The sequence below is a fragment of the Molothrus ater genome, chromosome 5, assembly GCF_012460135.2.
Source record: "Molothrus ater isolate BHLD 08-10-18 breed brown headed cowbird chromosome 5, BPBGC_Mater_1.1, whole genome shotgun sequence".
Taxonomy (NCBI): domain Eukaryota; kingdom Metazoa; phylum Chordata; class Aves; order Passeriformes; family Icteridae; genus Molothrus; species Molothrus ater.
This window is the reverse complement of record NC_050482.2, coordinates 55,138,599-55,164,919: the sequence shown is the minus strand read 5'-3', so window position 1 is coordinate 55,164,919 and position 26,321 is coordinate 55,138,599. Positions and strand designations below refer to the sequence as shown.

Below are 26,321 nucleotides of genomic sequence, written 5' to 3'. Positions count from 1 at the left end.
GAGTCATGAGATGGTGAGTGAAGGAAACAGCAGGATAAAAATAACAGAGCCCAGTGTGATGCAGAATATTAATCTCCTGCCCTGTGTTATCCTCGCTTGTATTACAGGCAGCACTCCGCTGTAGTGTAGATGCTCTGCTGCTCAAAACAGATCCCTCTGTGCTACTCAGAAAGATTATGGCTCAGGATGCCAGATTGCAGGGACTCCTAATACTCATGCCTCAAGTTGGCTGAAAATTCTTAATCACGACATTCCTTTCCTGCTGTAGAAAATACGTAATCAAAGAGCGTCAAAACGCTACATTCATATTTTTCATGTTTACATGGAAATGTAAATTTCAGTTAATTAAATGTCAATTTCAGTTAGTTTGACATCACCTGAAAAAAATTATTTATTCAAAATTTAAATTACTGAAGTCCATTTCATTTTCCAACCTTTTTTTTTCCTCTCCTTCTTCCTTCAAAAGGAGAAAAGAAAGGAGAAGAGTATGAAAATACCATGAAAAACCCACATAATACTCAAGTTTGATTCTAGCTAACATAAATCAGTAGGGGGAAAAAAGGAAGAAAAGTAGAATTGGTAAAATAAAATTAAAAAAAGAAAGCACCAAATATTTTATTTTGAGATGTGAATCTCTCTTTTTCTACTCAAATCTGCCATCAGATTTGATAAGCCTAGTTCCGAGATCATTCACAACCAAATCAGGATCCCTTCTAGGGAGCATTTCCAGCTCAGCCACTGTGAGATTTCTAACCCAGTCCCCTTGACATTTCCTCTAATCACTGGACAGTGATCTTCAGAGAGCTCTTGGGAGCCTAGGAAACCTCTGATATTTTTCAATCCAGCAAGGAATCTGGGCACCATAAAGACAGGAGGAGCTTTTCCTTTAACTTCAAAGGGTGCCAACTCTGGCACTGAGGCTTCACTGCAGATTAACATGTGGGGAGCTCTTCTGACAGAAACTGCCTTTGGTATTTCAGAGTGGGGAGAACTGTTTATTTCATTTCACACAGATTCACTTCAAAACCTTTCCAAAGGATTTAGTTTTGCTGCTTTTTTTTTGTTGTTGTTGTTTCTTTTTTTTTCATGTATGTCACCTTTGGGCTTAAGTTCACTTTCAAGACTGTAAAACTTTACCAAAACTGGGGAACAGCCTTCTGAGACAGGCAGGGATGTGGCTGTGTGGTCCCCATGCTGCAGGACCCACAGGGTGAATGACCAATATTTGTAGGGCTCTCTCTCCTCTTTGCCCTTTCAGGGATGCTTTATGAAGTGAAGTGTTTGCACACACGCTGAAAGAAGTCACTGTTCAATTATGATGGATTTAAGGGGGATGTGTGTATGTGTAAAATCATGTGGTTCAGGTGTGCAGTTATGGCCACAGTCGTCCTTGCTCCCTTTCAGACCCCATTGAAACCAACTTCTTTCATCCCACTGAGCTGAAAAATCCATTTGTTTCTACTTCTTTCTTTTCTATTTTGTCTTACAGAAGCTGCCTGGGAAGCTGCTTGGGAATAACTTTTCTTAAATATTCTTCTTAAGCAATCTCCTGTTATTTTTTACTTTATATTTCCATCTATTTAACTTATTCCCACATACCAAGTCTTTTTTATTTTCCAAGGCATAAAGAAAGAAAGATTTATTTTGGAAGTTCTACAAAAATGGAAGTCATTGTAATCATGATTTGATGTCCTTGGAACACACTTTATTTACTATTTGTTTTTATTAGGACATTGTTCAAATGTAACTTTAAGCCCAATAAGGTTCCAGGACTAATCTCCTGGGAGAGGATATTTATGGTCCATATTTTCAGGGAGGGAGATTGGAAGTAGAAAAAGGCTTAAGTATTTAGGCCTTGCTTCAGCTCTGAAGGCAGGGGAAATCTGCAAATAGTTACTTGACCAGTTAAAGGAGAGGGTGGCATGTGCAGATGCCCAGCTTCAAGGGGCACTTGCATTCCATGTGTGCTCATTCCAAGCAGAAACATGGGCCTCAGACTGTGTGCATTACTGCAGGGGAACTGACCTATTTTTCTGGAGAGGAAAAATCTACCATAAAAATCTAATTTGCAAGGATTGTGGGAGTGGAAACAGGGCTGTTTTTTTTTTGTCTCTAGGATATTTGGTTATGCAAACAAATTGATGAGGGAGAAACTTCCAGCAGGAAAACTGTTGATGGTGCTCAGTGTCACTCAATTAATTGTAACACTCTTGAAAGGGAAGTGAAATAATGGTGAATCTTTCAGAGAATCGGAGAATCATGGAATGGCCTGGGTGGGAAAGGACCTTAAAGATCCTCTAGTTCCAACCCCCCACCATGGGAAAGGACACCTTCCACTTTGTTCTAAGCCATAATTTTGTGTCCAGTGTAGAGCCTAATGGTTTTTCCTCCTTAATCAATGCAGCTTTTTGCATGACACTGTCCTGATTGCCTTCCTCCTGCAGACACTGACCATTAGGAAGACACTGCTGCAGAGTCTGAAACCAAACCAGCCTATTCCTTGTTCTCAAGTCATCTTGGGTTAGAAGCTGCTGAAAAACTTCCTTCTGGATAAATAACTGTGATGTCCCCATCATCCCCAGAATTGGATTCCTTCACTGGGATTGCTGAAACACTGGTCTGCTCCAAAGTTTCTCTCATAGAAGAATACTTCAGCTTCACAACAGGAGTGAGAAAAGTTTAAATGCTTTAGGACTCACTCCTAGGCACAAGACTTTATCATTTGAGCTTTTGTTTGGAAATAAATTGAGTTCTTGTCATAGATTGGGCATCTTATCCCCTGCTTCTTACATATCAAACTTTCTCATAATTCTGGAAGAAGATTCAAGTGTTTGTTCTCTTTCTTTTATTGGCGCTCATCTTTATTTATTTTGTATTCTTGAGATGTGCTGCATCTCTGGAGTTTGTATTTCTACTTTTACCATAAAAATGCTGTACATACAAGTCTAGAATGCATCTGAAGATTAGTCTAATTTTTCATGTGACTTTGACTTGAACATTTTTCTGTTTATGTTTATATTGCTATTTCAAATATGTTCATTACCTGAATTCTTTATGCCTGTTTCCCATCTCTCTAACTCAATAAAATAATGTCCGCATTCTTCAGAACCATGCCCCGTGTGCGTGACAGTGATAACAGTTTCTGAATAATAATGACTGATAATTTTAAATGTGCTAATCTATATTTATATCTATTTCTATGTCTATATGTGTCTGTCACAGCCTGAAAATCTTCTGATGTGGGATTTGAGACGGTGAAAAATTACCAGCAAGTGGTAAGCTCAGCTCAGGAATAATTCTTCATAAGTCTTTTTGGACTTGAAAGGTAGATTTTCCTGCTCCATAAAGGTTTATCTTCTTTATTTCAGTTCTCATCCATGGCTAAATTTAGAACTGATATTACATGAATCAGTGGAGTGTCACCCATTTCACCAGTACTTCCCTGTGCAGCTCTTGGAACTGGATGCTGTAGGACCTGGCCCTGCCTTGTGAGAGTCCTTTAGGCAGATTCCCAGCTGGCATGAACAAGCCTCATTTCCTTGACATTAGTGGAGATCTTCTGGTTTTGCTCACTGAACGCCTCAGAGTTTACCTGCATTTAAATGCAACTTGTTTCTGTGAATCACAAACTTTTTAAAGGAATTTGTTTGGGTTTTTTTGTAACCCTCTCTACTCAGGAAAAGAGTACCATGACCTGGGAGATCTGTGGGCTGATGGAAGCCTTAGGCCTTTAACTAGAGAACTTCATCCTTGTCATGTGGATCTTCCCATTCCTTGCAACTCCCCTGATTTTCTTTTGCTGGATAGATCCAGTGAGGTGCTCAGTTCTGTGCTGAGGCATAGTCTTGACTGATGTGAACAGATGCACAAATGGATGCAGGACTGAGGCTTTAATGAGGAGATTTCTGAGTCTGGAAACAGGCTTTGATCTTAGAGTCAACTTATCAAAATTCTGAGTGCTCTGAGCATTCATGGACATTAAAGTCCCTCAGAGCAAGGGCATGAAACCATTCAGTGCCTCTCCTGCTTTGGGGAGATTCAGCTTTTTTTGGCTTTTTCTTTGGAAAAGACATTCAGTGCCAGTAGAAACTTGAGACCATTGTACAATGCTGGTTTTTTATTACTGCAATATTCCTTTGGGTCTCAAAGGTTTAGTGAAGTCAGTGGGAAATTTTCTGTCATTTTCAGTGTGTTGGGAACATGTCCTTGCTGCAAGTAAGACTCCATCAAATACAACTGTTTACAAAGCAAAGAGAGAAGGACATTTCTGGTCCTTGTCTGTTTAATGCTGTATGCCAAGCCTCTGTTCAGGATTTTAAATCATACAAATTGCAAAATGTCCAATTTAAATAGAACAAAGGCTGAACCAACTCAAGCTGTGGGCTATTTAACACAGGGAACGGGCAATAGGACCTCCTGGGAGAAGCCTGAGGATTGTGAGTGGTGACAGTGGTGATGGGGACAGGTGGCTTCTCTGACCTACCTACACCTCCATCACTGAACTGAGTGGAGCTCTATTTTCTCATGTCCACCAGAATGACAGCTCCTGATTCCTCTCTCATCCTGGAGGCATAGTATACACATCTAGACATCTCCAATCAGAAACAAGATTTGTTCCTGTAAACAAACAGCTGGGGCTGGCTTCTAATTAAGGTTTCTATTAATAAGGCATCTTCTTTAGGTGAGCTACTGCTGCTGTTTTGCCAAAAGCACATTCATTAATTTCTTTTCAGCTTCTCCTTGTAATTATTAGAGCATAGGAAGCAAGTCAATGGTTTAATAAGCTTGAGTTTCAGACTAGGCTAATCAAATAATTTTTATTCTATTTATCAGCTTTTAATTTGCAATAAAAGATTAAATTTAGATGAAAATATCTTCAACCTGAAAAGGGGATTTTGCTTAGAAGTTGACTGTTCTTAACCAGCACCTAGCTCTGTGCTTGAACTTTGTGCCTGTAGTTACAGGAAAAAAGATCCAAGGTAAACACAACAGAAGCCACCTAATGATGAGTGATGGACTGAAATCCACCAAGGTGAAGGTGGTGCAAAAATCTGTCTAGGACCGGATTCTTAATCCCAGGATCCAGTCCCATCCCCTTGTGAGCATGTTTGCAGCAAAAGAACCTTGCAGAGAATGTGCCTGCCATCAGCCTGATTTGTCTGTCAACACTCTGCTGAATGCTGAGTTCATTCATTATTATTGCTGGCTTTTCAGGACGCAAGATGAGCAAAATCAACATCAATCTCCAACAGATGGGATCAGGGGAGGGCAGCTGCAGGCATTTGGTGCACTACATACGGCAGGCGAGCGCACGTGGAATCCTCTGCCCCCAGAGCTCCGGTGTTTCCGTTCCACAGGCAGCAGGAAAATACAATTATCTGAATTAACTGCCCGCAAATCCCTGCACTTTGTGCTGCCCACTCGGGAATTCAGGCAGGACCCAGGAACACTGAGACAGAGGTGCCATTCCTCACATGGCAGCAGTGGAAAAGCACATTCCTGCCTACGTGAGATGAGCTGGGGCATTCCTGAAAGCCTCCTTCCTTTTCTTTTTTGTTCTTAGTAGCTCATTCTGTTTGTTTTTACTTTTCAGGCTGGCAAATGAGATTACAGAAAATAAAATGCAGAGGAAATGTGTAAACAAGATTACTAGGGCAAAACAGTGCCTCTCAGCACATTAACTGCACTGGGAGATGTGAGGCTGGAGCAGGGCTGGAAGCAGTTTTTGCCTGGGTACAGCAGATGCAGGCAGAAAATATTAATTATGTGCTCTGAGAGAGCTGTTCTCACCCTGTTCAGAGTGCTGACAAACTGACGGTGGGAAAGAAGCACGAAGAGTTCAACTTGTTAGGGGTATTTTTATTATTCTTTCCCCCCAAAACATCGTTTTGAAATTATGTTGGATTTTGACAACTTTCAAAGGATCTCAGCTGTCATTTTGCTGTCTCTCATGCATGGACCCACACACACTTGTCTCTGTGGATAGGACACAAGAGCTGTCGTAAGATGAGAAATCTGATAATAACCAAAAATGTTTTGTTGGTGATAGAGAGGGGATACTTTTGGCTGGATTCTTTGCTCTTGGTTTAAAATTCTCGGTTGTTGATGCAAGCCCTGTCTGCCCAGTCTGTCTCAAGAGCTGTGAACTCTTACCTTCGAGAGCTCTGCAGGAGGAAGGGGCCACAGGAGAAATAAAACTAGTTCGTGCTTAAAAAAAACCAACATAATCACATCAAGACAAATCCTCCACCTTTCTGCTTGCTGGCAGAATCTCTGCTCCCTCCCACGCAGTCCCAGCTGGAGAGCCTTTACTTGCAGGAAAGCCACTCTGGTTGTGACAGTCCCTTTCCACTCACTGCTCCCTTTTCTTTCCTTCCTAGGGAGCAGCAGCTGCCACCACAGCCCCTCTTTTCTGCTTCCAAGGGGCTCCCCACTTATGCAATTTGCAGAAGGCAAAGGAAGAAAATATTGAATAGATTCTAGACAGGGTCAGGCAGATTTTCCTAGTGGCAGAGATTAGCAGGTCCAGTGCTGCAGTGAGCATCCTGCTTCAACTTCAGGTGTAGTCAAATCTTTCAACCAGGCCCTGAACCTGCCTCACACACAAAGCCAGGGCAGAGGAGCTCTGTGCTCATGTGCTTCTGGGTATAAAAGTGCCTTTCAGGCCAGAGTTGAACCTGGTGTTCGGAGTGAGGCTAAGTTAATATGCTGGGGGGAATGTGGCTGGTTGGGAGCTTTTTTGCACATGACTGGCCAAAATCAGTCTCTTTAGCAGTGTCAGGATCAGTGCTGCTGCTGAGGGGTCATCTAGGGAGAGTGTTCCCTTATCCCCTCTCTGCAAACCAGGAGAAGGAAGGAATAAGTATCTTGAGCAACCTGGTCTGGTGGAAGGTGTCCCTGCTCAGGCCAGGAGGTTGGAATGAAGTGGTCTTTAAGGTCCATTCCAATCCAAACCATTCTGTGACCTTATTAAACCATGCTGAATCCTGGCTGAGTCAAGGGCCAGTAGTTTCTGTCATTAAAGAGCAAAGCTCAAAGCAGCTTTTGGGAAGAAGATGGGATAGAAGGCACAAATTAATTTTCCTCTGCTCACTCTGAGGTCTGCCTCATTCCTGCCCATTGATGAGATGGATGCCAGTGTGGAAGCTGGGCACAGATGTGTGCTTCAGTAGCTAATGAGGTGTGACTGCTTCTCTTCTTGCTCAGGAAGCACAGCAGAGTGCTCCTTTCTCTGCCACAGGCCATCCTCCAGGACATCTGAACAGGGATTCTAACGCTCAGGGAAGGAGAAGTGTCAGAGGGTGAGGAATGAGCGGAGCAGCCTTTGGGGACGGAAGGGGCACCAGCAGCCTTAGTGCAGTTTGTGTGTTGGCTAAGGACTATTTTATAAATGGAGCACAGCTATCATCCCTCATCTGCTTGGAGGTTACAAACCTCTCTGGAGGATAACCAATTATTTGGATTGGCTTAAACAGGACAACTCACTGCAACAGTGTGGAACCAAGATACCCGTGTGAGCACCTCAGCAGAGAGTCACAAACAAGACTGTGGGGGAAAAGAAATCCCATCTGTCAGTGAAGAATTTGCACAAAACCTCCTGATTGCTATTCCATACCCTGGTATTCCATGAGTTTCACAGAATCATGGGATGGCTTTGGTTGGAAGCCTTAAAGCCCATCCAGTTCCAACCCCCTGCCATGGGGGACACTTTCCACTAGGTTGCTCAGAGCCCTATCTAACCTGGCGTTGGACTTTTCCTGGGATGGGGCAGCCACAGAAACATCTCTGAGCAAGTTTCTTTCAACTCTTTCTCTCATTGACCCTGCACAGCTCAGGCTGACAGGCAAATAGGGTGTAAGAGCAAACCCCTTCCTGTCTGTTTACAGAAATTGCTACCTTTGCTCAGGTATACTTTGCTCTTATGCTAGGAGAATGATGGACTAGAGATCAAAATTCTCCTTTCAGAGCCTTCCCAATGCCATTCTTCATCCTTTATCATGCATCCCTGAGCCCCACTGGCACTGCCTGGCTATGCAGGTGGAGAGGTGGAGAATTTCCGGGCTCAACACCACACCCAGGGTAATTTCTGGGTTGCTTTAACTTTCCTTGATTTTTCCATTCTTTTTGTGCTCATTAGTGTGACAAAAAACCAGGCTGCTCCCAGCACATATTTGTTAGACATAGAAGGAAGAGTACAGATCTTTAAATGTGAGGGACATTGTTTCCTCAGTAGCTTTTTTTGCCCTGTTTTGCCAAAGTGGCACTCCCTGCTCAGCCTCATTGGGAAATTGCCACAAATAAAGCCCATACTGAAAAGCTTTGAAGTACAAATAACTATGAAGGGAATGAGTCCAAGAGTCCATCGCTGTCCCAACTTTTCTTCACTTAAATTGGTGTTTTGCTAGGCAAGGTTTGAGATTCTGGAAGAAAAAACTCTAATATAAAATAATTTCTTTTTTTCTTTTTCTTTTTTTTTTAATAAGGTGTGTTTAAAGCACTTTGATACACCAGAATGCAGTGCAGAAAGGCAGCTTTTATCACTTACCTTTGATCATCTAATAGGTTTTCTGTGAGGAATATGAGCAAGAGCTGGTGGGAAAAAGAAAGGGACAGGCAACAGTTAATGGCAGTTTTTAAAACTGACCATCCAGACTAGTGGAGCTGAGTAAATGTGACAGCTAAAACTCTGATTTCTCTGGCTCTGTCCATATGAATTGTTGGTAAAACTTCCCTTCCCTGAGATGAGCACTTCAGAACTCCATGGTAAGCTTTGCCATTCTCTGTGTTTGCACTGATATGAATCTGAATAAAAATTTCTTCTCACAACTTACTTTATTCATGATATAAGAAGGTTCTAAGAATAAAACCTAGCTAAGTATCTCCTGACTCACCCTCAAAAAAAAAACCTCAAGCCTAGAAGGGTCTTTACAAGTGGCTGTGTGGTGAAAGAATGTTCATCTTTTTTATGGTACCCATAGTTTGAGGATAGGCATGAGAGGAAATCATTCTCTGGAGAGATATAGTCCAAGGAAAAGCAGAAACACTATAAGAGAATGGATGGGACATGGAAAAATAATGAATTCTTTTGCCATGGCTCCAGGCCAAGAAGATGGAATTGCTGATAAGCAGGTGAATCATGTGAAAATAAGGTAAGATTATTCTCTTATTCTCCCCTTGGACACAGGAAGGTGCTTTGATTAAGTGGAAGTTGTTTCCAGGCTACACAACCTCTCTTCCTCTGTGTACAAGTCAGCCCCAAAGATCGATCTTAGCCAATAAATGTACCAAATTCCTAAAGGAATAGGCTGCGAACAGCCTTATAAGGAAGGTATGAAAGGCTTTGGGAAAGAAGGTTGTACAGGAGGGAAGAAAGTAATAGGGAATGGCTTAGGAAAAATACCAAACCCTGAAGCTCCAAAAATTCAGTGAAATTAATCTCCCGAAGAGAGTACTCAAGCAAGTGAGAACAGCCCTTGGTGACCAGCTTAAACCTCCCAAGATATGAGGATGGGATGAAGTGAAAATCACTCCCCATTTCTGCTCCTTCACCATTATCCTATCTGCTTTGTGCTGGAAATGTGTCTCTGTTAGTCACAGAACAACTGCACATAAGAAAAGGGAAAAGAAGGAAAATCTGCAACGACTAGGATTCGGTGACCAATTGATTCCATGGCTACTGATCCCAGTGAATTTTAACAGGCTGATGCCAGCACAGTGTTATCTTTCTTTCATGGGGTGAAGTGATTTCATCAGGCTTTTCCTTTCACTAAAGGGCCTGACTGAAGTGATGGTGATATCTCTAAACAGGATTCTGATGGTAATATTTCCAGTGAAAAAGCTGCAGGATGTGCAGGAAATTTCCATCCCTCTTTTGTCTCAGGTAGCCATGGCATGAGAGCAGTTTTTGTGACATTTCTGAAAGAAATGTCAATAAATCAACTTCACTCAAAGGCCACATTAGCAGTGTAACCACTTTTTAAAAGAGTCTAGAAATAATACAAAGACCTCAGCTCTGTTCCAACATAAATTTATGATTGTGAGGCACACCAAAGTGTGTGCGACATAAAACACAAACTGTTTTCAGAAATACTTCTGGCTTTCTCTTGATGTAGCTTGATGCATAAGAGCAGTTTATAGATTGTCACTTGTTCCAACACTTAAAAAAATTTTTTTTAATGTTGAAGGAAGAATTTCTGTTTTTTCTAGTTCTCTTTTTTCTATTTTCCCCCTTACATTTTGTCCCAAATTTAGAAGTAAAAGTACTTAATGGAAATAACTGAAAATTTCAAAAGCTCAAACTGAAATGTTTCATAAACCAGCAATTTTTGTCCTAGCTGAAATGGCACAGAGTGCCATGAATAGAATATATAGGAAATTATGGTTACCTCTGAATAATATTATTTGTAGAAAGTGTCATAGAAAACAGACAAGAAGGTGAAACAAATCTTTATTGCTCTGGATGAGATGTTTCCAGTCACCTAAACCATGTTATCCAGCATAACATTCTTATAACTTTATCCACTAGCTCCATTTTTGCTCAAAATCCATTAGACACTTCCCATTTTCCAGGGAGTTAAAGGCTGAGAAAACCACATTGGTGATCAAGATAAAAACTGACAATAAATAAAGTGTGAATTTATCTGACTGTAGAGGATGATCTGGTCTGATGTATGTGGTCATGGTTCTGTGGCTCCCATCCAGGATTCCCATCAGCCTGTTTGTGAGCTTGTCTCTGTCCTTGTACTCCCAAAACACCTCTAGCAATCCATTGGAAGCTGTGGGAAAACAGGTCCTGCACTAAACACAACCCTGTGCTGAAAGAGTGATGTGAAAATATGAAGAATAATCTGTGAGGAGGGTAGTTTTATATTTCTAATCTCCATTCTTGAAATGACAATCTTCCTTCCAGATATACCTGTTATAGTTGGATAATGAGATTATTTGCTCTTGTAATTGAGGGAAAACTATTGTGTGAATATTAAGAAAAGCTTTAGTGGTGTATAGTTATGTTATTGTAGTTTAGATGTCCTCTGTTCTCCCCATGGTTCCCTTTCCCCCCCCCTGTATTGTTGCCATCAGACAGCCTGGGTTGTCTAGGACAGGTACAAAGAAGGCTGCACATGTGTCCCTTGCATGGTGCAGCTGGGAATGGAAAAACTTGGTGCCTGGGGGGGCAGTATGGCAACACCTGACCTCCAACCAAGTTACAAGAAAGCAGTCTCCACTGATAAATGGCAAAGAAGAGCTGACTGACAGACTTTGGGAGGGGCCAGGGCTGGCTGATGCACCGCCCAGGGGTATAAAACACTGAGCATCCATGTTGAAGATGAACCGGCCATGAGGCCAGTTCCCTGCATTGCAAATTTTTCATTATGTAGTCCTTTTGTTCTATTTTTGTTAAGGTTTAATAAACCTTTTCAAATTTTCAAAGTGAGCAGTTGTTTTTCACATACCTGAAATGAGAGCCCATATCTCAAAGTGTGTTTGTCAATTTAATCATACAAGGAAGAAAAGTATGGAGCAGCTGATGCTTGTGAGAGACTTAAGAACAATGAATAGGATTTTAAAAATACCAGCCCTACTGAGGTAACAGCTCTGTTGTGCTTCAGCCTGGTGCTACAGGCCTTGTGTTTGTTTCTCTGTTGCCAGAAAAGCTTAACCGAGATTAAGGTTTTTATCACTACTTGAAATTTTATTTTGATATCTCAGATTCCACAGAACATAACTCAGGGAAATAATACAATTTTCTTTCAGTAGCATTGATCCAGTTTGGATCTCATGTTATTTGGAGTTGCAACAAGTCAGAGAATTTATCTTAGTCACAAAATGAGGCACAGAAATGCCTTTGCTATAGATAAATTAAGATAAAATTGTATGATTGAATCTCATTCCTTTAGGTAGTTTAAGGTTAAAACAGCCTGGCACCAGGGCAGAGCTCTGATAGTGAACGTTTTTTACGAAAGCTCCATCATCTCCCAAACCTCCAACTTTCCCAAAAACCTAGTCTCTGAACTTGGGTAAATTGGTAAGATATTCTGGCCTCACCCTTCCTAATGTCCTTCAAAATATGGGATTTTTTTCTCTTGGTTGTAACTACTTATCCTTTCTTCTTAAAATATAAGAAAAATATATTTTTTTTATCTGATTGAGTACTTTGCCAGATTATTGTGTCCCATGAAGAGCCTCTGTCTCTGTGGATTGTTCTTTATTTGATCAGAAGTTTAGGAAATTAATCTTTCCATCTCTGGCTGTAAAAGTTAGATTGAATGATCCCGGTTCCCTTCTAATGTCTGGTGCTTAAGGTGGCCCAACAGTTCTTTTTTTGTTTTTTTTCCCCACACATTTTAAATTTAGACTGTTCTCCACCCTAACACTTATCTGATGATATGCAAATGCAAGATGAGTGTGAAAGACCACAAAATTTCACTCAATCAAAGTGCAAAAGTAAGGACTTTTTTCTTCATTTGTCACACTTAGAGAAGTTTAAGTGCTGGTCTACAGATAAGTCCACTCAGTTCACATCAGGTGAGTGGGAGAAGATTCCAGGCCAAAGAGATTGAACCACTCACCACATGATGAAAGCTTGACCTTACAACCCCAAAATCTGCCCTCACATCAGTGACCTCAGTGGCTCTTTCCCCTTTCTCTACAGTGATTCTCTTCATGCTCTGTGAAATGTGCATTGCTTTGACAGCCAGCAGAGTACTGAAAGATGGGAAACAAAAATTGCAAATATAAAGTTCTTGACTCACTGAGTTGATCTCCCAAAGGAGATGTTTTTTCCTATATGGGGTCTTCAAACTTGAAAACCAAAATAACTTTTTAAGAATTTGTGACCAAAAAAAAAAGGTTATTATTAGGTTATTATTAGATCTCTAATTAGCCCTCTAATTTCTGATTCCTTTTTGTCTTGTCTGCTGTCCTTTGCTCCCACAACACTCTTTAGCATAAGTCAGGTGTTTGAAACAGCTCAAAGCAGTTGTGTTTGCAGTAGAAATTTTGCTTCTAATCACATGCAGTCCATACTGTTTGCTCCTTGTCTTGCTGAAGATAAAAGATTTTCCTAAAAGCAGCTGCCTGGCTAAGAACAGAACAGGGAAAGCTGAAATTCCAGGGATTAAATTGGATTTTCCCATGCAAGAGCATGTACACAGTGAGATTTGCCAGCCTGTTTATTCCTCTGTAAAGTCCAGTGAAGACAGCTTCAGAAGATCACAGATAACTCACATACCAGGAGAAGTTACTTCTCAGTGATGAATCCATACTAAATTTATCCCAATTCCAGAGCAGCAGTTTATAGTGCTATAGTTTATAGCAGTTTATGTTTTAAAATGAACCTCCTTTCCTTGCCTTCTGAGACTTGAGTTTCACTTGGGAAACTTCTCTCAACAGCTCTGTGTTGTTTTTTTTTTTCTTCTCTTTCAAGTAAAATCATGAGCTGCTGAAAGGTTCCAATGAGCTTCCAATTTAAGTTCTGTGGGATAGCAGGGCCCTCCAAATGGTATCTGCAGAAGTGGCTCTTGGCAAAGGCAACACTCCTTTTTTATTTGGTTTCCTCTGTGAGGGTGAAATCCCCACCATGAGGGCAGCCGTGGGCTGGAGAAGGAAGGTTCTGTATAATCCTGGGAGATAAATAGTTGAAATATTATTAATCTGAAAGTGGATGGAGGGAATACAGACCCTAATGGGTACATGAGATAAATAGGAAGGGTGCAAAGTTGGGAATACAATGAGAAAGGCAGACAAAAATAAGAGGACGAGGGACATTGACTTCTGCTCTCTGAGACTTCAGGGATGCCACTGAAAGGAAGATCTGCATGGGTACAGGATACAAAAATAATTATTAGGAAGAGGCATGATAGTCAGATAACATAATGATAGGAAATCTGGAATGACTCACTTGTAGTGTTTTTATTCCTCAGTGAAATAGGTGGAAAACACACGGGAGAGCTGTAATCACAGAGGTGCTCATCATTCTCAGAGTGTCCAGCTGAGTGTAAAGAAAGGAACCTGCAATCAGGCTAAGCATACAGCTGGGCTGATATCTTTCTAATAGTCTGGTGACTGGTTTTGGGGTATTTTTGAGGCTTTTTTTGTTATAAATAGTTGCCAAATTCACTTTGTAAAATGGGTACCCAGTAGCAATAGCTGGAATGTAAGATGGTTCTGCTTATTTTCCTCTGAGACTTTAGCTTGCAATCAGGTCACTGTAAGTAGACTTTTTTGGCCCATGTGGAGTCATATCATTCCTTCCTCCTCCAAGTCCCCTGATTTGGATGGATTTTGAAGACAAAATTATATTACATGTAGGCCTCAGGTGTAGCTTTTCAAATTTGCAATGTTTCAATGTGTAAAACAGTTTTGGTGGTTCTGGGATAGCTATGGATAAGAAGGGAAATATTATTTTCTGGGCTGAAGCAGTGAATTCCAGATAGTGACATCATAAATTTCAATGGACCTTGGATACATGGGTTCAATCATACACTTTAGGCATTGAGCACCTTCAACTCCCCAGCTGCAGAAATCAATCCATGAGAGGGACAGCTCCAACTTCTGCTTGCCCATGTTTAAAAGCCTTTCCCATGTCTACAAAACATGTTGGCCATAAAAATGGATCAATCCAAGGAGACAAAACCCCATTATTTCTTGTAGATGAAATTAAGTAGTGTGAGAGTTGAGAACATCAAATCTCAAGGAGACTAGCTCCTGAGTGTGTGTTAATTATCTATTCTAACAGCACCAATCCCATGGAAAGGAAAGAGCTCATCATCTGCAACCATATAAATAGTATGTATGTGTTATTTGGTACATAATAGTATGTACCAAACACAGATTTGCTTCCAACAGGATTTTTCCAGTGGTTCCCATGTGTGTCTGTTAAAAATGTGTCTCAATACCAGGAGTCACCCAGGTATTCCAGGAGGAAAACAAAACAAAATCCTGGTTGAAACTGAACTGCTGGCCATGTGCCTGAGGTTGCCTCTTAAAGCCAGAAAAGAGATAAGACTGAAATAATGTGAGATAATGATTGATGATGCAACTTCCCTCCCTCATTTTAAAAGGAAATAATGACCTGTTGGATTCCTGCCTTGCTTGCGTTTAAATACAAACGCTTTCAGTCTCAAGATTTTACGGGCTGCAATCTTCTGCACAGAGGAAACCATCTTTAGTTTAGTGATGAAAGGAAACAGATGGTCTCTCCTTTATGCACTAATCTTCCTGTATGTTTCAGAAAATTAAGGTTTGGGAAGTGGAGTTGAGGCAGGGTGAATTCTTCTCCTGGGAGAGAATATTCAACAAAAATCACTTCAAGTAGATTTACTTAAAATTATATCTCTTTTTATGGATAAGTAATTCACAGGCACATTGCTATTGCTTTTCCAGAATATTAACAGCTTGTTTTAACAGTTCTCTATTGCACAACCTCTTTGTAGCCATCTTCTCTCTTCCCAATTTCATCTGGGTTGCACTGTGACAAAGCAATGTTGTCTCTGCTGCAAGTTCTACTGTGGTTCACTACCAAAGTGTTCTTCACTTCAGGGTGAGGAAGGCAGATTTTCATCTGGGATTTAGTCTCATTCTTCTTCTTTTGTGCACTTGAGAGGAAAGACTTTCAGAATTAAATGTGTATCTAAAGAAAGTTTGGAGAAAATTTCAGAGAAAATGTGTATCTGAAGAAATCAGTCAATTATGGATTACTTTGTGTCTAATATATTTATTATTAATTAATGTTTAATCTAATATTGTACAAGTACAGTATCAGACTTCCAGTGACCCTACAGGGAGACTTTCCTGAGTGAGACTTTTCTCTGTTTCCTGAGTTTTGGGTTAGTGGTGGGGTTTTGGTTGGTAATTTGGTTGTGGTTGGTTTGGTTTGGCATTTTGATACATGACTTCTTTAAAGAACCGTCCTTAAGGTCCCCTCCACAGAACCAGAGAATCATGGAATCATTAAGGTTGGAAAAGACCTCCAAGATATCAAGGCCAACTTCTGACCTTGTCAACTAAACCAGAGCACAGACTGCCACATCCAGTCCGTTCTTGAACACCTCCAGGGATGGGGACTCCACCACCCTCTGGGCAGCCCATTCCAGGCTTGGCAATCGTTTAAAATTGGAGAGCAAATTCAACTTTAGATCAAGAAATAGAAAACTGGCCAGAAATTAGGGAACCTTAGGGTTGTATTTGCCTTGTGAAAAGCAAGCAATCTGTACTTGCTGAGAAAGCACCAAAGGAGGAATTCTACCTCCCAATTTTTTTTAATTCTCTGTTCAGAATTAGTGAGCAGTGTAGGTGGAGACACTGAACCTGTGGCAGTGGATCTGAGAGGACACATGAGCCTTTCTCAGTCATGTACTGGTCCTCAGAATTCTTTAGGGTGAGGCAGCACAAAGTATCACAGATCACTTCATGTTATTGTGCCATGGGAGATTGAGTGACAGTTTGGAGGCCAAAAGGTAACTCAGAGATATTTCAAATATGGGACAGGTTAGTAGTGATGTTTCTGCTACTGAAAGGCACAGCATGGTGGGCTTTTGGTCACTACCAGCAATGTCATCATCAGGTGTAAATTTATTTTGAGATTTATAGGCTGGATCCATGGGCCCAGGCCAGTGCTCTGAGATTCCACAAGGCCAAGGGCCCGGTCCTGCCTTGGGTCACACCAACCCCTTGCAGCTCCGGGCTGGGGCAGAGGGTCTGGAAAGCTGGGAAAGGCCCTGGGGGTGCTGGGGACAGCGGCTGGACAGGAGCCAGGTGTGCCCAGGGGGGCAGGAGGCCAATGGCACCTGGGCTGTGCCAGCCATGGTGTGGCAGCAGGGCCAGGGCGGTGACTGTCCCCTGGGCTGGCACTGCTGGGGCCACTCCTCAGATCCTGGGGCACTTCTGGGAACCTCAGGACAAGAAATGGACATTGAGGGGCTGGAGTGTGTCCAGAGAAGGGAACGGAGCTGGGGAAGGGGCTGGAGCAGCAGGAGGGGCTGAGGGAGCTGGGGGGGCTCAGCCTGGAGAAAAGGAGGCTCAGGGGGGCCCTTCTGGCTCTGCACAACTCCCTGACAGGAGGGGACAGCTGGGGGGGATTGGGCTCTGCTCCCGGGGAACAGGGGACAGGATGAGAGCTGTGCCAGGAGAGTTTCAGGTTGGACATCAGCAGGAAGAAGAGTGTGCAGGTAACTTTGCTGATAAATATGACATATCTAATAACGTAGAATGATCCTAACCTCTTTCATGAGTACTAACTGTCTACCACCCTAGGAGAAGCATGAAAGCCCATAAATATCTGGAACTCCCTTGAATGAAGAGGGAAAAAAACCCTCTTTCTATACTTGAAGCTTGCCAAAGCTGGAGGTAAAAATCTTAAAAGGGGGAAAGTGACAAATTTCCCTCAGCAAATGTAGAAACAGAAGGGGAAGTTAAAAATACTTGCAAACTGTCAGTTCTTGCCTGTCTACCCACTTAATGGAAATATGAAAGCTATGCTGAGGAAAATCAGAGCAAATTTTCTGCTCTATTTTGACAGTCTTTTTTTCTGAGGATGTTTCTGACTTTTCACTATGTGTGCAGGAATAATGAGAGTATGCAGGTCTCTGTGGTCACAGGAGCCTGTTCATATTTCCTTACACGTTGACTGAACATGATCATGAACTTCAGGAAAGTTGTGGTTATTGTTTTAGAGAAACACTTCCACATTTCCAGCCTCCTGATTTTAATACAAACAGATAACAGGAGGAATTGGTTAGTTCAGTGGTACGGCCATGCTGCAGCACAAGCTGATCATGTTTCTTCAATATTTGATATGATGAGGTATTGCAATGCCTTCCAAGCAGGTTTCTAACATGCAAATGCACACACCATGCAAATGCACACACCATGACTCTGGAATTAGCGCTGAGATGGCAAAGTCCAGTTTCAAAGGCCTTTGCAATTAAGTTGACCAAGACTTACTTTTCTTAAATCCAGCTGTTATGCTTCACTTTAGACACCTTTGTTGCTGGTTCTAATGAAAAACATTTGCAATGATATGTGATACAACCTGCTAATGTTCTGCAGAAGTGAAAGGTAAAGGCAGGTGTAGGGTTTCACTTAAGTGATTTCATAAATTAACTGTAATGTGACCTGTGGTTCCTTTGCCGAATAACAGGTTAGCAAATGAATTTGAATATGTATTATTTGTAAGATGAAAGCTAGTGTTAGCCTCTGAATGGGACCTGGAAACCTGACAAGTTTTTATTGAGTAACAGTCTTCTTATTATTTCTAGTGAATAATTCATGTCCTGAAGGTGGCTGTGGCAGAAAGACTGCATCACCATACATGAGACAAAACCAGACATTTATCTCACACTTTAAGGTGTGCATTCAGATAAGAACAAGACTGAAAGCCTAATTTTCATCGGGGTTCAGTAACTTACAGCATCTGGAAGCAGCTTGGTGTGGAGCAGGCCCTGGGGAAGACAGCAGGGCTATGAGGCCAAAACGTTTAAAGGTCAGGAGGGTGTAGTTTCCTACAGGGATAGCACTCCCCTTCTCATTAGCCCAGTGATAGGGGTGAGGACATTTCTTTCATGCACCTGACACAGCCTTTCAGTGTAATGTGCTCTATTGCAAATAAGCTCCTGCCTCCTGGATATCATTTAGTGTAGAATTATTGAATGATTTTCTAAATGATATCAGGGAAATAAAATGCTGTTAAAGCACAGAAATGCTGGATTCTGATGCTTGAAAGCACCCATTGAAACTTATGCCGTGACTGAGACCAGTTTTTTATTCAGCAAGTAAAATGTCAAAATAAACACAACTCTATTGAAACACCAAGAAAAGGGTTCTTGGTATAATGCCAACATCAATAATTATAAAGGGGAGACAACAGTCTAAAAGGCATGGCTGGCAGCATTTTTAAATATTTGTCCTTGGTGGGACCAGAGACTGATTTACATTAAATTTAGGTTCCAAAGAAAAATAACATCTCAAAGGGCATATCATAAAACTTAACTGGTTTATTTGTTGCAAACCAGATCAAACAAAATACAGTAGAATAAACATTTATTGGTTTTAAAATGGTGAAACAGCGCTGCAGTCAGATGAGTGAGTTGGTTCAGTACACAGTAGGTGAAGAGTTAGGGGATCAAGGGATGTGATTCTGTCTCTTTGCCCCTCTCTGCTGTAACCTGCAGAGCTGTAACCAGCCCTGGGCCCAGCACAGGAAGGACAGGGAGCTGCTGGAGCCAGGCCAGAGCAGGGACACCAAGGGGATCAGAGGGATGGAGCAGCTCTGCTGGGAGGAAAGGCTGAGGGAATTGGGATTGTTCAGCCTGGAGAAGAGAAGGCTTTGGGGTGACCTCACTGTGGCCTTCTGATGCCTGAAGGGAGCCCACAGGAAAGAGGAAGAGAGACTCTTGGCAAGGGCCTAGAGTGACAGGACAAGGGGCAATGGCTTCACACTGACAGAGGAGATTTAGATTGGATATTCGGAAGAAATTGTTTCCTGTGAGGGTGGCGAGGCCTTGGAACAAGTTTCTCAGAGAAGCTGTGGCTGCTCCATCCCGGGAATTGTCCAAGGCCAGGATGTGAAAGTTGTCCTTGCCCACAGCAGGAGGTTGGGACAAGATGATCTTTAAGGTCCTTCCAAGCCAGGCCAATATTCTCTCTTCATCTTTCTGGGTTTCAAATCTCTGTCAGTGTCTGTGAGCATGTGGCATGTTCTAGACAGTTCCGCATGTTGAAGAGAAGAAATTTAAATGGACAGATTCTGTCTCAGTTATGGCTCATCTCTTTATGACTTATCTCCAAAACGAAGCAGGTCCTGTGTGTGGAGGGCAGACAAAAGGTCTCCAAGCAAATATTAGCTATTAAAGTCTATTGAGTGGAAATCTGCCTTTAGTTTATGGAGTGGTCAAGCGCTTAGACAGTTAAGGCAGAGCCGATTGCCAGTGGGTGATCTAAACATTTTCTGGCAGATCCTGAGAGAAATCACTGTGACTGAGGTTTGTGAAAGAAGAAAAGACTCATTAGTTCATTCACCATTCTCCAACCAGTTGTGCATGAGCCCATGGTGGTCCAGAGCACAAATATGGATTGAGCTACATTGAACGTTCATAAGTGATTCTGGTGACAAGTATCTGGGACAAGGCAACTTGTCCATAAGAGAAATAAAGTTTATTGTGACTTCCAGCTGCTCTGGCTCTGCAGCCTGTTTGCAATGAAGAGAACACATTGCACAGGCCGGGAGCTCATCTCAGGGGCAGAGAGAATAATGTCCCTGGATGTGATGGAGATAACTCAGGCCTTTGGGACCCAGTCCAACAATACTGCAGTGGATGATCTTTCCTAACCGTTATTTGATAGATACACACTCTCAAAGTCATACCTCTCCAAGGAATAAATCATCATTATCCTTTCAGAGCCAGTGAAGACTCTTCCATGCAGAATGCTTTTCTAAATATATTTTGTCAAACTTTTGCTAAGACAGAAATTTCTAAGAAAGACAGATTTCAAGGGGAGTTTCTTGGAGCTCTCTTATAAAACAGTCCTCTTAAAACTGATGTACCTCTATTTAGGGAGAGAAAGCTGTTCTGAGAGTGCTGCAGCAATGTTTTTGATTTTCACCACTATTTTGTTAATAAGTACACTGGCTTCAAATGATCTCACATTCCTTGATACTTCTCAGGCAACTTAAAAAATACTAAGTTAAAAGAAAGTGTTCTGCACCAAGCCATTGCCTGCTCTGATGTGGTGACAAATGCTATTTTGGGAATACTACATCTCTGTCAGAGATGTCTCATTGCAATGCATGAGTGTAATAATCCATGGAATCCTCTTCCTCTCCTACTGGCGTCAGATCAGTCCTGAACTTTATCCACTTTTTCAAGTGGCAATCACCTGATCTCACATATTGTGCTTGTTCTGAACATTAAAAGAACAGTCTGATCCACTGTCTGAAGCTGTAATAATGGCAGAAAGGATTTTTTTTTTTATGATCAGATGCTCAAAAATTATTTTCAAGTCTTAATTTTCATTCAAAATAGGAAAAATATGTCAAAGCACAAAGATTTTATGCTGTGATTTTAAATTAGTGCTCTAAAGTTCCAAATGTCACTGTCTAAATAGAAAAAACAATCCAAAGTATAATCTCTTTCCAGTGGTTACATTTGAATTTGTAATACACTTTTATAGTAACGGTGTCTTTATGCTTACCAAAAATGAGACACTGCCTACTTACTCCAGATAAGAAGTTTTTCCTGTGTAGCCACAATGTTCTGTTATCCTTCACTTTCCATGTTGTGAAATTACTCTGCAAGTGCACAAATTTTAAGGAATAATTTATGATTGTCATTTGTGTGTGTCCTTTTCCAACCCCCTGTGAAAATTTGTTTCTTTCTACCTACCACTAGAACTGGAATTTCCCTTGAAAAATTTCAAATATCCATAGCATCATGCCAGGTCACATGAAGTCATTCAGGCTTTCAAGACGTAACATCAGCCCACACAATGTGACATGGTTGCTGCATCATGTCACAACTCTTCAGGGATATTATAGTTTTTTAATAAATGATTGTGGAAGTTACCATGGCTACAAACCCTCTTTATTCTGTTCAGATTTGAAACATTTCTTTAATATTGGCTAAACCACTCTTTCCTTCCCAGCAACAACATGAGTGTTTCAAATATGCTTATTGTCAAGTTTCGAGGATGAGGAAACTCCTAGCATATTTCCATGTGGTTTTCATTGTTTTGTTGATTTTTTTTTTAATCAACTGTGATTTCTTTCCTTGGGATAAATGCAAAATGTGAAAAAAGGGATTTTATTGCTATTTAAATAGCACGTAAGAGGACTTAGCTGCTGTAGATAAGGACAACTCCAGTAGACTTCTGAAGGTCGAAGTGGGCAGTGTCTGGAGTAGGAGGCAGTGCCCTGTGAATGCCACTTGTCATTCCTGCTCAATCCTCATATTTTACTTAGAGTTGTCAGTGGCATTAAGCTGGAAGAGCTTGGCAGGACACCCTGTGGAACAGCATAACAAAGAAGCTTCATTTTCCACCCTAACACTGGGTAGGATTTGGAAGTTTTATCAATGGGTTTTATTTCTGGAATTCTAGTGTCCACTGTCAGCAAGTCTCAAAGTCTGGTGGTCTTTCCAAGAAAGTTTTTAATTCTCTTCCAAATTTGCAGCCAGATTTTGGGTGTTTCAGAGTCTGTGGAGGAATACAGCCTAGGAAAATCACCTCTGCTAACAAAAAGTAACTTTCTCTTGAGTTTTGCTCAAATAAAAGCAAAGACATATCTGGGTTCATCTTCCCCTTGTCTAGTTCTGGAACAACCCATGGCTGGTTTTACTAGGCCGAAAGGGAAAGAAACATATTTCTCTTTTGCCTTTTTGCTTTTTATTTGTTTTTAATCATTTAGATTACATTATTTTAATTTCCAGATTCTGTTGAAAAGTTGATCTTAGTTTTAGCTAAAATACATTATTTTAGGCCAAGTTTCTTTGCTTGCTGTCCTAGTTGTGATTTTTAATATTTCCCAAAGAAATGAAAAGGAAATTTGTTGCAATTTGACCAGATGCTCTTTATCATAATTATCTAATATCTGTATTATGAAATGTGAAATCTAGGAATTCAAAATCAAGGAAAATAATTCTATCTGTTCCCTCTGGGGATCTTGCATATCATATCTTTATACACATTCTATTATTGGCATATATTTATTATATGCAATAATTACAATAATATATTGCTTATTAATATTTTAACTACATATGCTCTGGTATGTACATATTTTGAAGTGATTTCCTTTACTGCTAGGAAATCACTAGGACTAATTGCTACAAAAGTAGCAGTTGGCAGGACGGAAGATCTTGATGGACATGTTTTAATAGAAAAACATCTATATTAGGAACCTTTTCTCTGCACTTCCTAAATTATATCATAAAAATGAAACAAATGTCAGTGATTAAAACTGTTTAAAAATAAATCTTTCCTTATCAAATGTACATGCAAAAGTTAATGGTCTTAGGGGAGTTAAGGCTCCTATGTGACCAACAGCCACTGCATTAGATAGATTTGCATAGTTTTGTACACCCAGAGTCAGTGTGCAATTGATTTATTAAAAATATGGATATTGATCTAGTACCGTATCCAACTGTGATGGACAAAGACTCTAACAGTTTAAAGTTAGAAAGCGTATGTTTATTGCAATGCCAGGCAGCGTGTGGGATAGCTCCCAGATACACACTGTGATTTACAGGTGATTACAGAGTCCTTTTATCTATACAAGTATTGAATACCCAAAATACAAATACATATTCATAATTTTGGTACATCCCATTCCCCGCTTCATATGGAAATTAGTTCAAAAGCTATTAAGCATGCATAGTTTGTTCCTTGAAATGGGTCAGTGGTCCCTTTCATGGGGAGGGGTCCCAAAATGAGGAAGTAAATGAAGTCTTCCTAGTTCTGGCCATTCTACCTTTTCAATGCAAATATGACAAATAAACCCATTGGTAGAACTCCCATTCCCCATCTTCAGTAGTTTCAGAACAGAGGAGGCCTACAATTGTCTTATGTTCCTAAAAGCTATTTATCAGTTTCTATATTCTTCATTATAAACCCAGCTAACCAAACATTATGTTGACAAGCAGTCAATTATTAGTTAACTACTCTTAACTTCATCACGACCTACCCATTTATTTTGATTAACTCCAATAAAGTTTATCTCTAACTAAAACCTCAGCTCCTTTAAAATCCCTAAATTCTTTAAAGTTTATGTCTCACAATGTAATTTTCCTTTGCCTTTTATTGGGTTGTTCCTTCCTGCGGTTATTTCCTGCAAATTCTCATGACTAATCTGTTTCTGAGGTGGGTCTTTTTGCAGCCAAACCTCATTCCCTGAATTAATGACACTTAGTGAATCAGTGGGGGTGATGGCACCCGAAAAGAAAGTCAATGAAAGTGATGCAAGTAGCCAATTTAAAATGTCACAAAAGGGTGACCAATGGTCTGATTTTTATCCCTTGGCAGTCACCTCACAGTGGGTTTGAAGGGACCATTTTCAGTTGGTTTATGATCTGTGCCAATGCCTCTCTTTATCACCTGGGCTCTTTTAGCTTCCGTAATTTTTGCTATCCATTTCAGAGGGAAACTGAGATGGGCCAAATTTAATGAAGGCTTTACTGGAAACTGAGTCCTTTCTTTCTAATAACCACTCTATCTGAGTATGTAGTGATTTAAGATTGTGTAATTTAAAAAAAAAAAAGAGAAAAGTTATTATTCTCCATTAAGTATTTCTTTGGTTTGTGAGCAAAACATAATTCTGAAAAGAAAGAGCGGAGGGAATGAATTTTATCTTTAGACTGTGATTCTCCTTGTGAAGCAGCAGGACAACCTCTCCAACACAGGAGTTCAGTTATTCCTCCAGGATTCCTGTTTTCCATAAAACAGGATCCTGACTCCTACCCTCACACTCACCTGTTAGACATTATTGTATGCAGCATTGTGGAAATGTGTTGATGATGTGTGTAGCTCTGTGAGTGTCCATGTGAACAGATGGATGTCAAGATCAGGGACAGGGTGACAAAACCCCAGCAAAATTACCTTTGCTTGGTATTTCCAGAATTCCAGAAATCATTTTTTTTTCCCCTGTCAGGGAGCAGCAAGGGCGAGGCAGGTGGGAGTAGCACTCTCATTGAGTGCACAATCCCACAGATCCAAACAACATCAGAGACAAGGTGGAATGACAACCAAGGTTCTTGGGTCAGGCAAGAATCCAGTGATTGGCACTGGATTGTGGGAACTGGTTGACAATCAGCTGAACATAAGCCAGCTGTGCCCAGATAGCCAAGAGGTCAATGGCACCTGGGCTGTGCCAGCCATGGTATGGCAGTGACTGTCCCCTGTGCTGGCAGTGCTGGGGCCTCAAATCCTGTGTCCGCTTCTGGGCCCCTCACTGCAAAATGGACATTGAGGGGATGGAGCCTGTCTAGAGAATGGAACAGAACTGGGGAAGGGTCTGGAGCACCAGGAGAGGCTGAGGGAGCTGGGGAGGCTCAGTCTGGAGAAAAGGAGGCCCAGGGGGGACCTTCTGGCTCTGCACAACTCCCTGACAGGAGGGGACAGCTGGGGGTGATTGGGCCCTGCTCCCAGGGAACAACGGACAGGGCAAAAGGAAATGGCCTCAAGCTGTGCCAGGAGAGTTTCAGGTTGGACACCAGAAAGACTTTTTTCACTGAAAGGGCTATTAGACACTGAAATGGGCTGTCCAGGGAGGATGTGGAGTCCCCATCCCTGGAGGTGTTCAAGAAATGACTGGACAGGGCACTCAGTGCTCTTGGGCTGGGGGACACAGTGGTGTTTGGTGACAGGTTGGACTCCTTGATCCTTGAGCTCTTTTCCAATCTTAGTGATCCTGTGACCCCCCACATGTTTGCAGCAGCGAGGCAGAGCTGAGATCAAAGCAGCAGGTGCAGGCAATGACTGAGACACGGGGGACACAAGGCAGAGCAGAGGCACAGCCACTGCGCAGCCACACCCAGATGAACCCCAGCTGCAGGGTGATGCTCCTGGGCTCCGGCACTTGTGTGCTTCCAGCACAAGTGCCATCCACCCAGGAAGCTCTGGTGCAGCACACAGGACAGCAAGTGAGGCTGGCTGATACAGGACCTACCTCTGGGCCCCTGACAGTGCTGTTTGGTTACTGTGGCCCTGAGTAGCATGTAGGCTTTCACTGCCCTGAGCTGCAGTCTCCCCACATGCACCATCTGCTCATTGCTCCAGGACCTCTCTGAGCCCAAGCCTGAGCACCCACCTGTGGCTTTGGCTAAGTAAGAGGTGTTCCAGCACCCAGGCCCATCATGCTGAGTGAATTTTCAGGGCTGATCTTGATTTGTCTGCACCATCAAATAAGCATGTTGACATCACCCATCCTGCTTGCTCTGCTCAGGCCCTGGGGAACAGTGCTCTGGCCAGGTGGTCACCCTTGGTTTCTTGTTGTCCTTCACAGAGCAGCTCTGTTCCTGTTGCTCCCTGATGAAGGTCTTTAGACCCCTCTTCAGTCACTGCTGGGAGAGACAGGTACATGCAGGGGCAGTTCTGTTCTCAGGGAGTTTGAATTATGTTTCTGGGATGCCTTTATTCCCCCTGTCTCTGCGGAGGACCCTGGGAAGGTAGGGCCCCCAAACTAGGTTGTGTGAACAGTAGCAACAGAGAGGGAGCAGACTACACTGGCAGAAAAAAATCACATGAGTGTCATGATAATTGTGCTGCTTTTGAGAGAGTGAAAAGGAAATCTAAGAGAAAGAGATAAGGAGAACAAAATGGTAAAATAATCTATA

At 41.7% G+C, this 26,321-nt stretch overlaps 1 protein-coding gene across 5 annotated transcripts in view; it reads left to right on the top strand.

The window, feature by feature from the left end:
* Nucleotides 1–26,321, top strand: part of KCNA5 (potassium voltage-gated channel subfamily A member 5) — a 162,580-nt gene that overhangs the window by 23,989 nt on the left and 112,270 nt on the right. Inside the window, exon 2 of one of the 5 annotated variants that reach the window (XM_036404890.2) lies at nucleotides 3,223–3,263. The exons of 3 other annotated variants lie outside the window; for them this stretch is intronic. The gene's annotated coding sequence lies outside the window, so the exon portion shown is untranslated. Of the gene's footprint in view, nucleotides 1–2,444; nucleotides 3,109–3,222; nucleotides 3,264–26,321 lie in introns of those variants that run through there. One more of the 5 variants, XM_036404887.2, reaches the window with a different exon arrangement.